The sequence below is a fragment of the Pristiophorus japonicus genome, chromosome 14, assembly GCF_044704955.1.
Source record: "Pristiophorus japonicus isolate sPriJap1 chromosome 14, sPriJap1.hap1, whole genome shotgun sequence".
Lineage (NCBI taxonomy): Eukaryota > Metazoa > Chordata > Chondrichthyes > Pristiophoridae > Pristiophorus > Pristiophorus japonicus.
This window is the reverse complement of record NC_091990.1, coordinates 29,865,270-29,882,267: the sequence shown is the minus strand read 5'-3', so window position 1 is coordinate 29,882,267 and position 16,998 is coordinate 29,865,270. Positions and strand designations below refer to the sequence as shown.

The window sequence follows — 16,998 nt, the reverse complement described above, 5'->3', positions numbered from 1 at the left end:
GGGGGGGTCGCGATCTGCATTATGTCCTGGGGCTGGCTGCTCCTCTTCTCCACGCTGCCTCCGGTATTCCTCGGTCGGGTCGGCACGCTGTGTCCTGGGGCTGGCTGCTGCTCTTCTCTCTGCTGCCTCCGGTATTCCCTCCTTGGTTGGGTCGGAGCATTGTCAGCGATCTCACGACACACTTTCGTTGTCAGCAGTACCCGGTAAGTTTTTAATGTAATGGTTCATTTGGGGCAGAGACACCAACTCTCGGGGCAGCGGGGTCAATGTGTAGCTGTCGGTAACATCAGTGACGTATCGCTGTGGGCTGCAGGTCAGCCGAGAAAGATCGGCAGTGTTTACAGCGCAGTATAAATCCTTCCAACGATGTAAAGGCCAATGTCGATATAAATTTACAGATCTCAACAAATCCTCACTGTCTATCAGCACAAACATAGCTCGACGACTTTTTTTCTCTTCCAGCTCTACTTCAAAAATAAATATTTACTTCAAGTGTCAACAGGGGCCACGACAGAGCACTGAATACACAAAACATTCGACCCCAGGCTGCTGCGCTGGCGGCTCGAATCTATTATAAATTAAACCAGAAACACACACACCACCACCAAACGGGGAGTCCCGTGGGCTCACTCCCGGCAGGTTACTGGAGAACCAAATGTCAATCCCCGTTTCACTCCCAGCTCCAGGTGCCTCGATCCAGGACCCATTCCCAAAATGAATGAAGAAGCGCCGGCTGTGAATCCGCCCTGAATCTGGGACAAGTCCAGAATGGAAACGAATGCCTGCGCTGGAGTAAGATTTACTCGCGTAGGAATTCAATTCATGTCCAACACTTTCCCCCTCTCTTGGAATAGGTACTGAGGGGGCTCAAACAGCATTTTCAGAAATATTCTGCAGGTCAGTAAGCACTGTGAATAGAACAGGTAACCCTTAATATTTCAATGACACTGCATTCAGCACCTAAATATAGAGAGCGAGAAACTCGATATAATTTTACAGATCTCAACAAATCCTCACAGGCCGTCAAAAAATACACAATCAACACAAACAACTGGAAATGTACACAGTTAGACTTATTTTTTCTCATGTTTTAATCCAACTAGAATCCATCCGTCCATTTCTCTCTCTCCTTTTTATGTGCGAATCATACATGATCGATTTTTAAAAATTTGTTTAAAAACTGATATTGACGATTGAGAGGATAAAGTAGGATGAAGTATTGCAGGCTCTCTGAACTAATGCTGAAAACAATGAAGATCGCTCATCGAGAACAAACTCTCAAGATCAGACATTGGACTTTACATCAGTTGGAAGGATTTATACTGCGCTGTAAACACTGCCGATCTTTCTCGGCTGACCTGCAGCCCACAGCAACATTTCACTGATGTTCGAGAGTTGATGTCTCCACCTGCAATGAACCATTACATTAAAAACTTAATGGGCACCGCTGACAACTCTAGGATCAGCGTGACCTCCTGCCGTCCGGCAAATCCTCTTATTTGGCACAGGCCAGGTGGTGCCAGATAAGAGAGGTTGAACAACAATTTTTAAGGGGGTGCAAGAACAGAGAGACCTGAGGGTGCATGTGTAAAAATCTTGAAGGTGGCAGGACAGGTTGACAAAGCAGTTAAGAAAGCATAAGGCGATCCTGAACTTTATAAATAGAGGCATAGAGTGTAAAAGTCCGGAAGTTATGATAAAACTATATAAACCATGAGTTCAGCAACAGATGGAGTAAAAGGCAGTGACTAGTGAGGTACTGCAAAGTTCTGTGCTGGGTCCCCAACTGTTTACGTTGTACATTAATGATTTAGACGAGGGGATTAAGTGTAGTATCTCCAAATTTGCAGATGATACTAAGTTGGGTGGCAGTGTGAGCTGCGAGGAGGATGCAGAGTGACTTGGATAGGTTAGGTGAGTGGGCAAATGCATGGCAGATGAAGTATAATGTGGACAAATGTGAGGTTATCCACTTTGGTGGTAATAACAGAGACAGACTATTATCTGATTGGTGACAGATTAGGAAAAGGGGAGGTGCAGCGAGACCTGGGTGTCATGATACATCAGTCATTGAAGGTTGGCATGCAGGTACAGCAGGCGGTTAAGAAAGCAAATGGCATGTTGGCCTTCATAGCGAGGGGATTTGAGTACAGGGGCAGGGAGGAGTTGCTACAGTTGTACAGGGCCTTGGTGAGGCCACACCTGGAGTATTGTGTACAGTTTTGGTCTCCTAACTTGAGGAAGGACATTCTTGCTATTGAGGGAGTGCAGCTAAGGTTCACCTGTCTGATTCCCGGGATGGCGGGACTGACATATCAAGAAAGACTGCACCTATTTTCTATGTTTCTATTGTGTCCAATTCTGGGCACCACATTTTAGGAAGATGTGAAGGCTTTGGAGAGGCTATTGAAGAGATTTACCAGAATTGTTCCGGGATGAGGGATTACAGTTAAATGGTTAGAGCAGATAAGGCTTACGAGATTTGCTCAGGGTTTTTATATTAATGAAGGATTTAGATAGTAAATAATAAAACTGTTTCCAATGGCTGAGCGATAACCAGAAGGCACAGATTTAAGGTGATCAGCAAAAGAACAGAGGGGACAAAAGAATCAGACGACATGAGTAAAACTTGTTTATGCAACGAGTGGTTAGGATTTGGAATGCACTGCCTGGGATGTGGGCGTCGCTGGCAAGGCCAGCATTTATTGCCCATCTCTAACTGCCCTTGAGAAGGTCGTGGTGAGCCGCCACCTTAAACCGTTGCTGATCCTGTGGTGAAGGTGCTCCCTTATTTCCAAGTCATGACAGTGTGTAACTTGGAGGGGTACACTAAGTTCCCCTTGATGCAGTCCTTCTTGTAGATTATGCAACCCTCTTCTCAATCTTCCTCGCTGCCATGCCCCACCTCACAGTCAGCAAACTCCCTGCTGGAGTGGAACTAAACTACAGAACCAGTGGGAACCGGTTCAATCTTCGCCGTCTCCAGGCCAGGTCCAAGACCACCTCAACCTCTGTCGTCGAACTACAGTACGTGGACGACGCCTGCGTCTGCGCACATAGAGGCTGAACTCCAGGACATAGTCAACGTATTTACTGAGGCGTATGAAAGCATGGGCCTTATGCTAAACATCCATGAGACAGAGGTCCTCCATCAGCCTGTCCTCGCTGCACAGCACTGCCCTCCCCAGTCATCAAGATCCATGGCGTGGCCCTGGACAACGTGGACCACTTCCCATGTCTCTCATCAACAAGAGCAGGCACTGACGACGAGATTCAACACCGCCTCCAGTGCAGCTTTCGGCTGCCTGAGGAAGAGAGTATTTGAAGACCAGGCCCTCTCATCTGCCACCAGCTTATGGTCTACAGGGCTGTAGTAATACCCGCCCTCCTGTATGGCTCAGACATGGACCATGTACAGTAGACACCTCAAGTCGCTGGAGAAATACCACCAACAATGTCTCTGCAAGATCCTACAAATCCCCTGGGAGGACAGACGCACCAACATTAGCGTCCTCGACCAGGCCAAATCCCTAGCATTGAAGCACTGACCACACTTGATCAACTCCGCTGGGCAGGCCACATTGTTTCATTCTGCCAGACACGAGACTCCCAAAGCAAGCGCTCTACTCTGAACTCCTTCACGGCAAACGAGCCAAAGCTGGGCAGCGGAGACGTTACAAGGACACCCTCAAAGCCTCCCTGATAAAGTGCAACATCCCCACTGACACCTGGGAGCCACTGGCCAAATCCCGCCCTAAGTGGAGGAAGTGCATCCGAGAGGGCGCTGTGCAGAAATGAAGCTCAGGCAGCGGAAAGAGCGTGCGGCAAACCAGTCCCACCCACCCCTTCCCTCAACGACTATCTGTCCCACCTGTGACAGAGACTGTGATTCTCGTATTGGACTGTTCAGTCACCTAAGAACTCATTTTAAGAGTGGAAGCAAGTCTTCCTCGATTCCGAGGGACTGCCTATGATATGATGCACACAGCAGCCACAGTGCGCCAGTGGTGGAGGAAGTGAATGTTTGATGGGGTGCCAGTCAAGCGAGCTGCTTTGTCTGGATGATGTTGAGCTTCTTGTGTTGTTGGAGCTGCACTCATTGAGGAAAGTGGAGAATATTCCATCACACTTCTGACTTGTGCCTTGTAGATGGTGGAAAGGTTTTGGGGAGTCAGGAGGTGAGACACTCGCCACAGCATACCCAGCCTCTAACCTGCTCTTGTTGCTACAGTACTTGTGACTGGTCCAGTTAAGTTTCTGGTCAATGTTGACCCCCAGGATATTGATGGTGGGAGATTCGGCGATGGTAATGCCATTGAATGTCATTGCCTGGAACTTGTGTGGCGTGAATATTACTTGCCACTTGTCAGACCAAGCCTGAATGTTGTCCAGGTCTTGCTACATGCTGGCATGGACTGCTTCATTATCTGAAAAGTTGTAAATGGAACTGAACACGGTAATCATCAAGGAACAGCTTCACTTCTGACATGATGGAGGATAGGTCATTGCTGAAGCAGCTGAAGATGGTTGGGCCTATGACACTGCCTGAAGAAACTTCTGCAGGCTGACAGGATTGACCTCAAACAACCACAACCATCTTAGAGTTAGATGTAGTCCTTACTACTAGGGGGATCAAGGGGTATGGTGAGAAAGCAGGAATGGGGTACTGAAGTTGCATGTTCAGCCATGAACTCATTGAATGGCGGTGCAGACTCGAAGGGCCTAATGGCCTACTCCTGCACCTATTTTCTATGTTTCTATCTTACTTTGTGCTAGGTATAACTCCAGCTAGTGGCGTGCTTTCCTCCAGATTCCCACTGACTTCAGTTTTGCTAGGGCTCCTTGATACCACACCCTGTCAAATGCTTCCTTGATGTCAAGGGCAGTCACTCTCCTCACCTAGAATTCAGCTCTTTTGTCCATAAGCACATAAGAATTAAGAGCAGGGGTAGACCATTCGGTCTCCTGAGCCGACTCCGTCATTCAATAAGATTATGGCTGATCATCTACCTCAACTCCACTTTCTTGCACTGTCCCCATATCCCTTAATATTCAAAAATCTATTGATCTCGGCAAAGAATGAGCCTCCATAGCCCTCTGGGATAGATAATTCCAAAGATTCACCACCCTCTGAGTGAAGAAGCTTCTCCTTATCTCAGTCCTAAATGGCCAACGCCTTATTCTGAGACTGACCCCTGGCAAGCCCTGTAAGAATTTTGTATGTTTCAATTAGATCACTTCTCAATCTTCTAAACTAGCGAATATAGGCCTAGTCTACTCAATCTCTCCTCATAGGACAATCCCCCCCATCCCAAGAATCAGTCTAGTGAACCTTCATTGTACTCCCCCTATGGTCCCATGTTTGGACCAAGGCTGCAATGAGGTCTGGAGCCAAGTGGTTATGGCAGAGCCCAAACTGAGCATTGGTGAGCAAGGGCTGCTTGATAACACTTCCATCGCGTTGCTGATTGAGAATAGACGGATGGTGCAATAATTGGCTGAATTGCATTTGTCTTGATTTTTGTGGACAGTACATACCCGGGCAGTTTTCCACATTGTCAGTTAATGCCAGTGTTGTCATTCCTAGCTCTGTCAAGCCCGTGTGGTGGCTGGTGTAACACGTTTTTAAAAAAAAAAATCCATGCACAGGCATCTTCCACCCTTTAAGATATAATTCATTGTAACACCTGTGAGCCCATCCTTTTTTGGTGTGAAGGGCGTCGTCCTTGTCACGAGGGACTGCCTAGTAATAACATTGGCAGCGTGTTTAGATGGATCCGTGGAGGGCTTGGTTGTTGGCCATAAAGAAAAACAAATTAAAAGATGTAGACTTGGCGCGGAGATATGTACGGGACGCAGAGGTACCGTGTGACGGGAATTTCATTGTGGTATCCCTACTGGAATTGATTTGATTCTAGTCAGGATGCACGCTGTCTTGTATGTGATCTAATTGTCTGTGGTTTAGTTACTCTCAACTTTAGTCTGTGGGTACACTTTGATAAATGTACTCATTTCCTCTCGCCCATCCTGACGCCAACCATGTACCTGTGGCAGAAAAAAATGCCTATAAAAATCAGTGGGTTGCAACAAGGACATCTACAGGCATTTTTAGCTCCCAGCATATAGCAAACCATTTAATCTGCAAATGCTTAATGCAGATCCTGGGTGCAAAATGTATCATATTTCTCTTTGTAATGTTACTAGCCACAGATTTTGATGCCATCTGAATATTAAACTCAAGATTCCACTGGTTCTGGAGTTGGACAATTGACCCCTTTTTAGAATCCATGGGAAGGTCCAGAATGGCTGCAATGCCATCAGGTGAACCAGGATCACTGGCACAAATGGAGCTGTTTTCACACTGTTGGAGTGCTTTAGATGGCAGTATCTGAGTTAGCTGACCTGGGAGGTGCTTGGCAAGGACCCAGACTCGCGCATCTCTCCGACTCTTCCAGTATTGCTGTTTGAGACCTGGGCCCAAGCTCAAGTTCCATCTACAAAGTGATAGTGCTCCCTTCTGTCCCGTCCCCCTCTCCCGTTCTGGAGTTGGCCACTTGACACCACCTTCAGAATCAATGAGAAGGTCCAGAATGGCTGCAATGCCGTCGGGTGAACCAGGATCATTGGTGCAAGAGGAGCTGCCTTGATGCAGTGAGTGCTTTAGATGGCAGTACCTGAGCCAGCTGACCTGGGAAGTCCTTGGCAAGGACCCAGATGACACTGGGGTCAAGAGCTTCTCACCACTCCTGCAGTATGAGCTTGGTCTCAGACAAAGTGACAGTGCTCCTGGATAGACCAGCCAGTTAGTCACAGTCAGTGCAGCTCCCTTTCCTTCACAAACTTGATGCGCTACAATGCAGTAACTGGTTTCTACATGACTACAACCTGAAGGGAACGGGGTGCGTGGGTGATGGGAGTGTTTGCCTTCTCTTGGCGGGGCTCAGTAAACATTTGTGATTATTCGCCATCCTCCACACTATCCAGAGCCATGTCACAGGGGATCTGCCAATCATAAGTAGATGTCTACATTTACAGAACAGGGAGTGAGTAGTAAACTGACTGGGAGGAGCCAGTCAGTGAGGGATCTGCAAATGGGGCTCAGTACCCAGACTTAGCTACCTGTGAGCAATGGCATGGAAGATATACCAAAAACAAAATGAACTATTGCACAACTCTGCATCAATATTACGGTATCTGTTAAACTGTTCATTTTGCTCGTTATGACTTTCACAAATGATACAAGATAAACAAATTAAGACAAACCTTCTGTCTAATCTGCTGGTTCATGATGTTTTCGTTGTTTGTGTTCACATCACAAAGCAGAGCTGTTCAGATGTTCTATTCAATCACATTCACTCATAGACCAGCCAGTTAGTCACAGTCAGTGCATCCTCCCTTTCCTTCACTTCAACTGGTTGTGTAGCCTCATGCCTCAAATGTACCCAGATTACAAACCTGTTGTGATGTCTGATCTCACTGTGATGTGCATTGTGAGGGTGAGGCTTGCCTGGTGATGTTACGGTGTGACCCGTCTCAAAGGGCCCAGCCCTGATCAAACTGTATTTGGCAAAAACCCTTGGGCTTTATTTAAGTTACAATGGGCCCAAGTTTCCACATGATTCGCGCCTGATTTTTAGGAGCAACTGGTGGAGAACGGACTATTTTAGAAATCGCAATTCTCCACATTTTTTTTTCTGCAGTTCCAGTCAGGTAGAACAGTTCTAGTTTAGAACAGAATTTTTTCTTCAAAAGGGGGCGTGTCCGGCCACTGACGCCTGATTTGAAAGTTTCCACAGTGAAAATGTATTCCAAACTAAAGTAGAATGGAGCCAGTGAAGATTTTTGTAGAACTGAAAAAACCTGTTCTACACATTAAAAAATCAGGCGCAGGTGACAAATTAGGCATCCAGAACGAGGTGGGGGCGGAAGGGAACTCATTAAATTCGACAATAAATCCTTATTTATACTTCTACAAATATTATACAAATAAATCCAACCTGAATAAACATTTATAAGCCAAGAAAAGATTAAATAAACCATCTTCCTACCTGTGTGAAAGTGCTTCAGCCAGGGAGAATTCTGCAGCCGTTCGTGCCGCTGAGCGGGAGGGGGGGGGGGAGAGAAAGCCGTTCGTGTCGAGGGGGGGGGGGAGGGAGAGGTCAGATCGGATCCAGTCCGGGAGTCGGGTCGGGGGGGGTGGGGGGAGAAGCGGGTGTCGGTTCTGGTCGGCGGGGGGCGGGAGCAGGTGTCTGGTCGGCGGTGGGCGGGAGTGGGTGTCGGGTCTGGTCGCTGGGGCGGGGAGCAGGAGCTGGCTGTAGGAGGAGCCTTATCCACGCAGCCCCAGTGAGGCCATTCAGCCAGGGCTAGGGGCTGCGTGCTTCAGGCCCCTCCCACACAGTTCGGCGCCTGGAGCTACTGCACTTGCGTGCCGACTGTAGCGCGCATGTGCAGAGGTCCCGGCACTGTTTTCAGCGCCGGGACCTGGCTCCGCCCCCCCCCCCACCCCCCCACAGCTCGTGCTGGCTGCGCCGAGGGCCAGAGGACCTGTAAGTAGGTGGAGAATACCGAGGATTTTTTTAGGTGCCGTTTCGGCGCTTGTGGAAACTTGGGCCCATTGTCTTGATGCGCTAGAATGCAAAAACATGTGGCTACGACCCAGGGAACAGGGTCACGGGCAATGGGCTGTGATGGGATTGATTCTCTCTTTCTGGTGGAGGATGATTCCAACGTCCTTCTGAAACAGTGCTCGTGTTTCTTGGGCTCGGAGCACTGTAGAGCTGTGATCTAGGTCATCGCTGTAGAGCTGTACACTCTAGGTCATCGGTGGTTCTGGCTACCATTGATCAGGACTCACTGATGCTAGGTTGCTGCCAGGGAGATGGGGTGGCTGTTGGTAGGGACTTCAGATGGAGCTAAAACCAATTCCCACTGGGCTATACTTGGAGCCAAGGCATTTCAACAAGTCTTGCCCGAGAGAATGGCCATAGGAGACACAGCAGACCCGTTGATCTCCGTTCTGTTCCTCGGGTAGCAGAGAGTAAATGTCTGCCAGGTACTCGAGACAAGTTTTTAACTTGACCAAACTATCCCAAGTAATGCTATGGGAGATCTTCCAATGATAAGTAGTTGTCGACAGAACAGGGAGTGAGTGGCAAACTCAAGGGCTTGGGAGGAGCCAGTCAGTGAGGGACCTGAGAATGGGGCTCAGGAACCAGGCCCATACTACCTGTGAGTAATGGCATAGAGGATATACTAGTAACAAAATAAACTATTGCACCCAACTCTGTTAAACTTCATATTGCTTATGACTTTCACAAATGGTGTTACAAGATTATCAAGTTAAGACAAACCTTTCAAAGTTCATAACCTTCTATCTAATCTGGTTCATGATGTTTTCATGATTTGTGTTCTCATCGCAAAGCAAAGCTATTCAGATGTTGTATTCGATCACATTCCCTCCGAGATAGACCAGCCAGTTAATCGCAGTCAGTTCACTCTCCCTTTCCTTCACTTCGCTGGTTGTGTGGCTTCCTGCCTCAAATTTACCCAGATTACAAACCTATTGTGATTTCTGATTTCCCTGTGATGCTGCAGTGCGAGGGTGAGGCTTGTCCAGTGATGTCACGGTGTGACCCGTCCAGTTCAAGGGGCCTCACCCTGATCCAACAGTATTTGGCAAAAACCCTTGGGCTTTATTTAGGTTAAAATGGCTTGATGAGTTAGAATGCAAAAACAGGTTTCCACACGACTATGACCCAGAGAACCGGGTACGTGGGTGATGGGATTGATTGCCCTCTACCAATTATGTTAAGTAATTGCATACATTTACAGAAGCGGGGGTAGGCCATTCAGCCCCTCGAGCCTGCTCCATTATTTAATTAGGTCGTGGCAGTTCTGTATCTCAACTATATTTACCCGTCTTTGATCAATACCCTTTTATCAACTTGGAAACATAGGAGCAGGAGTGGCCCATTCAGCCCCTCAAGCCTGTTCTACCATTCAATTAGACTATGGTATTTACTCTTCAAGACCCTTAATGATTTGGAAGACCTCTACTAAATCTCCCCTTCACCTTCTCTGCTCTAAGGAGAACAACCCCAGCTATCTAGTCTCTCTACGTAACTGATTTGCCTTTAACAAATCCGGGCTTGCTGTCATTTGTTAACGCACATTTTTCCAAGTGACAGCTAATTTTCTTGGATTATTGGCCCCAAGTTTCCACACGCGGCAAAACAAGCGCCCCTCTGAGCTGGACGCCCGTTTTTCGTGCCGAAAACGGCGCCTGAAAAAAAAAAACGCACTGTTCTCCACCTCCCTGCAGGTCCTCTGACCCTTGGCGCAGGAGCTGTAGGGGGCGGAGCTAGGTCCCTGCACTGAAAACAGTGCCGGGACCTCTGCACATGCGCTACAGTGGGCACGCAAGTGCAGTAGCTCCAGGTGCCCGAAACTGTGTGGGAGGTGCCCGAAGCACGCAGCCCCTAGCCCTGGCCGAATGGCCTCACTTGGGCTACGTGAATAAGGCTCCTCCCACGGCCAGCTCCTGCTTCCTCCCGACTCCCGCTCCCCCCCCCGCCTGGACCTGACTCCCGCTCCCCCCCGACTGGACCCGACCTGACTCCTGACTCCCGCTCCCGCTCCCCCCCCCGACTGGACCTGACCCGACTCCCGCTCCCGCTCCCCCCCGATTGGACCCGATCCGACTCCCGCTCCCGCTCCCCCCCGACTGGACGCGACCCGACTCTCGACTCCCGCTCCCCCCCGACTGGACCCGACTCCCGACTCCCGCTCCCGTTCCGACCCGACCCGACTCCCGCTTCCCCCCGACTGGACCCGACCCAATTCCTGCACCCGCCCCCCCCCCCCCCCCGACTCGACCCGACTCCCGCTCCCGCTCCCCCCCGACTGGACCCGCTCCCCGCCGACTGGACCCGGCCCGACTCCCGCTCCCCCCCCGACCCGACTCCCGCTCCCCCCCCCCCCCCCCCCCCCCGACTGGACCTGACCCGACTCCCGCTCCCGCTCCCCCCCGACTGGACCCGATCCGACTCCCGACTCCCGCTCCCGCTCCCCCCCGACTGGACGCGACCCGACTCTCGACTCCCGCTCCCCCCCGACTGGACCCGACTTCCGACTCCCGCTCCCGTTCCGACCCGACCCGACTCCCGCTTCCCCCTGACTGGACCCGACCCGATTCCCGCTCCCGCTCTCCCCCCCCCCCCCCCGACTCGACCCGACCCGACTCCCGCTCCCGCTCCCCCCCGACTGGACCCGACCCCCGCCGACTGGACTCGACCCGACTCCCGCTCCCCCTCGACTGGACCCGACCCGACCTCTCCCTCTCCCTCCCCGACCCGACCCAACGCCACCTACCTGTAAATCTGGTGCTGGGGACAGGCCCTGCCCGAAGTCTCGGGCCCGGCCCGTTCAGCCTTCGACCCGCTGCCTGAAAGGCCTGCCTGAAGCACTTTCACGCAGGTAGGAACATGGTTTATTTAACCTTTTCTTTGCTTATAAATTTTTATTCAGGTTGGATTTATTTGTATAATATTTGTATAAGTATACCTAAGGATTTATTGTAGAATTTAATGACTTCCTTTCCCCCCCCCCCTCGTTCCCTACGCCTAATTTGTAACCTGCGCCTGATTTTTTAATGTGTAGACAAGGTTTTTTCAAGCGTACAAAAATCTTCACTTACTCCATTCTAAGTTAGTTTGGAGTACGTTTTCACTGTGGAAACTTTCAAATCAGGTGTCAGTGGCTGGACACGCCTCCTTTTGGAAAAAAAAATTCTGTTCCAAAGTGAAACTGTTCTACCTGTCTAGAACTGCAGAAAACTAAATGTGGAGAATTCCGATTTCTAAGATACTCCGTTCTACACCAGTTGCTCCTAAAAATCAGGAGCAAATCATGTGGAAACTTGGGGCCATTGTCTCTAAAGGTTTCTCCATCCACAAACGTTAGGTTAACCTGTAGTTGCCGGGTTTATCTCTCCCCTTTTTTGAACAGGGTGCAACATTTGCAATCCTCCAGTCAGTCCTCTGGCACCACTTCCATATCTAAGGAGGATTGGAAGGTTGAAAAGTCATCCACTTTTGATCAAAGAAATACAAATCAGAACATTTTCTTAATGGTGAGAAATATAGGAACTGGAGGAGTAAAGAGATATGGGTGTCCGTGTACATAAATAACCAAAAGCTAGCACACAGGTATAAATAGTAATCAAAAATGCTATTGGAATGTTGGCCTTTATCTCAAGGAGGCTGGGATGCAAAGGAGGAATTGATGCTTCAGTTATAGAGAGCCTTGGTCAGATCCCATCTGGCGTACTGCATTCAGTTCTGGAGACTGTCCCTCAGGAGGGGCTGCAGCGCAGATTCACTGGTGATTTTGGACCTTAAAGGGTTAAATTATGAGAACAGGTTGCATAAACTTGGCTTGTATTCCCTTGTGTTTAGAAGGTTGAGGTGATCTGGCTGTGATGTTTAAAATGATAAAAGGATTCAACAGTGCAGATAGAGAAACTATTTCCTCTGGTGGGGGACTCCAGGACAAGAGGACACAACCTTAAAATTAAGAGCTAGGCCATTTAGGAACAAAAATCAGGAAGCACTTTTCCACACAAAGAATAGTGGGAATCTGGAATTCTCTTCCCCCAAAAGGCTGAGAGTGCTGAGCGTCAATTGAAGCTTTCAAGTCAAGTGTTGGAGTAAAAGGAAGACTTCTCTTCTTCCAGGTGGACTCCCTGATATAAGGAATTGACGCCCGCCCGTCTGTATAGCGACCACAGAATCATTCAGACGAAACCTCGGTTCAACAGGTTTTTATTCAAGCATGCAGGGGAAGTGTTCCGATGAACCCTTCTAAGAACAAAGGTTTCTACATCGAAAGTTATACATTTTCTGAGGTGTGCGACCCTGTTACAAAACTACCGATTGGCCGACTGCTATCAGCGAAGTTACATTGATTCGTTGACCCTTATTAGGCTGGCTCTGAGTGGTTCCCCCAACCTGTTCATCTCCCATCACCTGTCAGTCTTAGGGAATGTGTTTGTTCAGTGGCGTCAACTTTGCCTCAGTTCCTCATGACGTTTTGATTCACCTTGTTTCCCAGGGTGCTGCCTCCTTATCCCTCTCCCAAGAACTCTAGACAAAACTACCAGTCAATACTATAATATATTTTCCCCAAACAGCTTCGGTCCTTGGCAAGTGTTGTGCTGTACTGAATCTTCTATCAGTCTGTGCTATGGTTCAATGCATTAAACCAGCAAGCTTTGCTTTTTAGCTGTTCTCCATTTTAAAACCCTTTTGTAAGTGAGTTTTATAAGTGAGCTTTACATGCAAATAAGTGAATGTCTCCTTCCACTTTGGTGACAGTATTTTATCCCCTTACAATACTATACCCCCTTACATCAAGATTGATAAATATTTGGGTAAGGAAGGGTATCAAGGGATTTTACAAATGACTTCGTGACTTTTAAAATTCTCATCCTTGTTTGCAAATCCCTCCATGGCCTCGTCCCTCCCTATCTATGTAATCTCCTCCAGCCCTTCAACACTCAGATCTCTGCACTCCTCCAATTCAACTGTCTTTGCCCTAAACTGCAATTTCCTTACTAAACCTCTCCGCTTCTCTACCTCTCTCTTCTCCTTTAATTCCGCCCTTGCAGCTATTCTCTTTGACCAAGCTTTTGGCCACCTGTCCTAATATCTCCTTATGTGGCTCAGTGTCAAATTCCTGTGAAGTGCCTTGAGACATTTTAAAAGCATAATATACATGTAAGTTGTTGATTGAATGATGGAATAGGCTGGAGAAGATGAATGGCCTACTCCTGTTCCGATTTTTACCCATTCTGCAAATGGCCCAGCCATCTGTCAGCATATCTGGCCCAGACATACCAAGCACTATTGTGCTTCACTCTTCTCAACAAGCATCTATTATAATCGAGGGACTTTCTCATAGACTGAAGTAATCGATTTGCTAAGCCTTTGTTTGTGAAGGAGACAGCAGGAGCTCCTCAAGAAAGAATCTTTGATATTTACTATCGGAGACTTGCTTCTAAAACTTCAAGGAGAGGAGCTGTAAGAATTATTGACTCTGCCTTGATTTTAAACAATCAACCCAGTTTGATTTATGTGAGGTCAGTATTTTGTTGGTGTTCCTGCTACTGTGCAAATTTGGCCTAATCGTGTGGCATTATTTCAGGTGAGATGACTGGGAGACTATTCTCTTGTCATTGATTTACTATGATTTTGGGGTACATTATTAGGCTTACACTAACTCAAGTGATTGGGTAAAGATACAGGTTTCGGTCTACATATGGAAGCTGTATTCCAACGGTTTGTATAAGAAAAGGAGCTGGTGGAGGGGGGAGGAAAGCCCTATCTGTAACCATGGGATTTATTGTGTAGCTTACAAAATACAATCGACTATTTGTACTGAATTCTCCTTGGCTTAAGATATAACCCATGGGAATTTTGAGTCCTTGGGTGATGTGTTTTCAAAAAAGATAACAGTTCACTCATCCAACTTGATTTTTTTTCCATGTTTTCTTCCAACTGCAAAATTCTAGGTTAACAATTGGAGTTGTAAATGACGGGCCTTGTTAGCTATTGCAATAGGTGTGTGCTTTGAAGTTTTGTGTATTTCATTTCAGGCCTATGTCAGATGTAGCACAGTCAGCTGCATTGTAACTTAATCCTTGCTCTAATCTAATTTAGTCTTGGTCTTGACTGGTGCGGTGGTTTGCTCATCCTGGTTTGCCCTTGCCACTGGATAAAGGCATAGCTCTGTCAAGCCCGTGTGGTGGCTGATGTGCAACGGTCACCACACGTTAAAAATTCATGCGTAGGCATCTTCCACCCCTGGAGTTCAGGACTGGAATATCGGGTCTTCCATTGAAGCATCTATGAACTCATCCCTTTTGGTGTGGAAGCAAGTCATCCTTGTTCGAGGGACAGCCTATGATGAGGTTTGCTCATCAACCATTCCTGTAGCCTTTTTGAATGTTGGTGCAAAACTTGGGCAATTTCATGGACCCATGCCCATTACGAACTGGGTAGAAGTTGCCTCGACTTGTTTCACTAAGATCCCTTGCAGTCAGCAGTAAGGGTAGCTCCTCATTCCAGCAGTCTTTGTATTGATTGCGGAAGTTGTTAACCAGTTCACAATTTAACTTGCACACTTTTGCCTCTAGTTGGAGGATTTGTTTATGAAAAATTGCTGAGACTGTCCGTGTGTTTATTTCCTTAACAAACATCTGCCAAAATTCAGTAACCAAGGAAGTAAAACCACACGTAACAATCAAAAACCACTCGCACACTCTGCTTTACATCTCCATTTTATAACAAATGCACAAAAAGTTTTAAGTTTAACATGCACACGCTGTGTGAATGGGTATTGAGATCACATGCCCAGTGACACACACTCATACTCATTATTTACGTAGTAATCACAAATGCAATGAGCCACATCTGCATTCCCAATTTATTGGACAACACTGCTCTAACTGTGCAAGTTGTATATTGTGGGCACGTTAACAGCTTTTGTGATGGATCATATTGTTAGAATAAGGAGCTGGCCTGTTTGTGCTGTAAATTCAATGTAATTTATATAGAACCATCAAGAGTGGCTTGGTAGCACTACTACTGACGGAACCGGCCGAGCCCTGAAGGACATAGCTGCCAGATTGGGCCTGCGGCAGGTGGTGAGAGAACCAACCCAAGGTATAACTTACTTGACCCCGTCCTCACCAATCTACCTGTCGCAGTTGCATCTGTCCATGACCGTATTGGTAGCAGTGACCACCGCACAGTCCTTATGGAGACCAAGTCCCATCTTCACACTAGGGACACTCTCCATTATATTGTGTGGCACTACCACTGTGCTACATAGGATAGATTCAGAATAGATCTAGCAGCTCAAAACTGGGCATCCACGAGGTGCTGCGGGCCATCAGCAGCAGCAGAATTGTATTTCACTACATACCTAAAAATCAAGTGCCAACCTGGTAAAGCTCAAGCACAGGACTACATGCATGCGAAACAGTGGCAACAGCTTGCTATAGACACAGCTAAGTGATCCCACAACCAACGGATCAGATCAAAGCTCTTCAGTCCTGCCACAACCAGTCGTGAATGGTGGTGGACAATTAACCGGAAAAGGAGGCTCCATGAACATCCCCAAACTTAAAGATGGTGGAGCCCAGCACGTGAGTGCAAAAGGCAAGACTGCAGTCATCTTCTGCCAGAAGTACTGAGTGGATGATCCACCTCGGCTTCCTTCTGAGGTTCACACCAATGTTCACATTGAGCTGCATGTCTGCGCAGCGCTCTGGACCTCCCGTGCATCTGGCTCACTGGCTTTTCAATGGGAAAAAATGCACATGCATGGTATTTTGAATGTGCTGCGCACCTGCTGAAAGGGGCCTTGTACGCCCCCCCCTCCCAAAAAAAGGGAACATTGGTTTACACCCTCACAGGTGCCAGTCTCCAGCCAATTTGCTTCACCCCACGTGCTATCGAGTAACTGCTGAGCCCACTAATACAGCAGCAAGGGCTATGAGCCCCAACAATATCCCGGCAGTAGTGTTGAAGACCTGTGCTCCAGAACTAGCCGTGATGCTGGTATCGCATTTTGGCTAGCACCTCCAGCAAAACTGTTCCAGTACAGTTACTGGCATCTACCTGACAGAGTGGACAATTGCTTAGGTATGTCTTGTCCACAAAAAACAGGACAAATCCAATCTGGCCAATTATCACTCCATCAACCTACTCTTAAAGTGATGGAAAGTTTTGTCGACAGTGCTATCAAGTGGCAATTACTCACCAATAACCTGCTGACCAATGCATCATTTGGGTTCTGTCAGGACCGCTTGGCTCCAGACCCCATTACAGCCTTGGGCTAAACATGGACAAAAGAGCTGAATTCCAGAGGTGAGGTGAGAGTGCCTGCCCTTAACATCAAGGCAGCATTTGGCTGAGTGTGGCACCAAGGAGCCCT

At 48.0% G+C, this 16,998-nt stretch overlaps 1 protein-coding gene across 2 annotated transcripts in view; it reads left to right on the top strand.

Moving 5' to 3' along the window:
- The window catches only part of LOC139279336 (S100P-binding protein-like), a 69,378-nt gene that overhangs the window by 21,251 nt on the left and 31,129 nt on the right, over positions 1-16,998 (top strand). The window contains exon 1 of one of the 2 annotated variants that reach the window (XM_070898457.1): positions 14,003-14,137. The exons of the other annotated variant lie outside the window; for it this stretch is intronic. The gene's annotated coding sequence lies outside the window, so the exon portion shown is untranslated. Of the gene's footprint in view, positions 1-14,002; positions 14,138-16,998 lie in introns of those variants that run through there. 2 annotated transcript variants of the gene reach the window in all.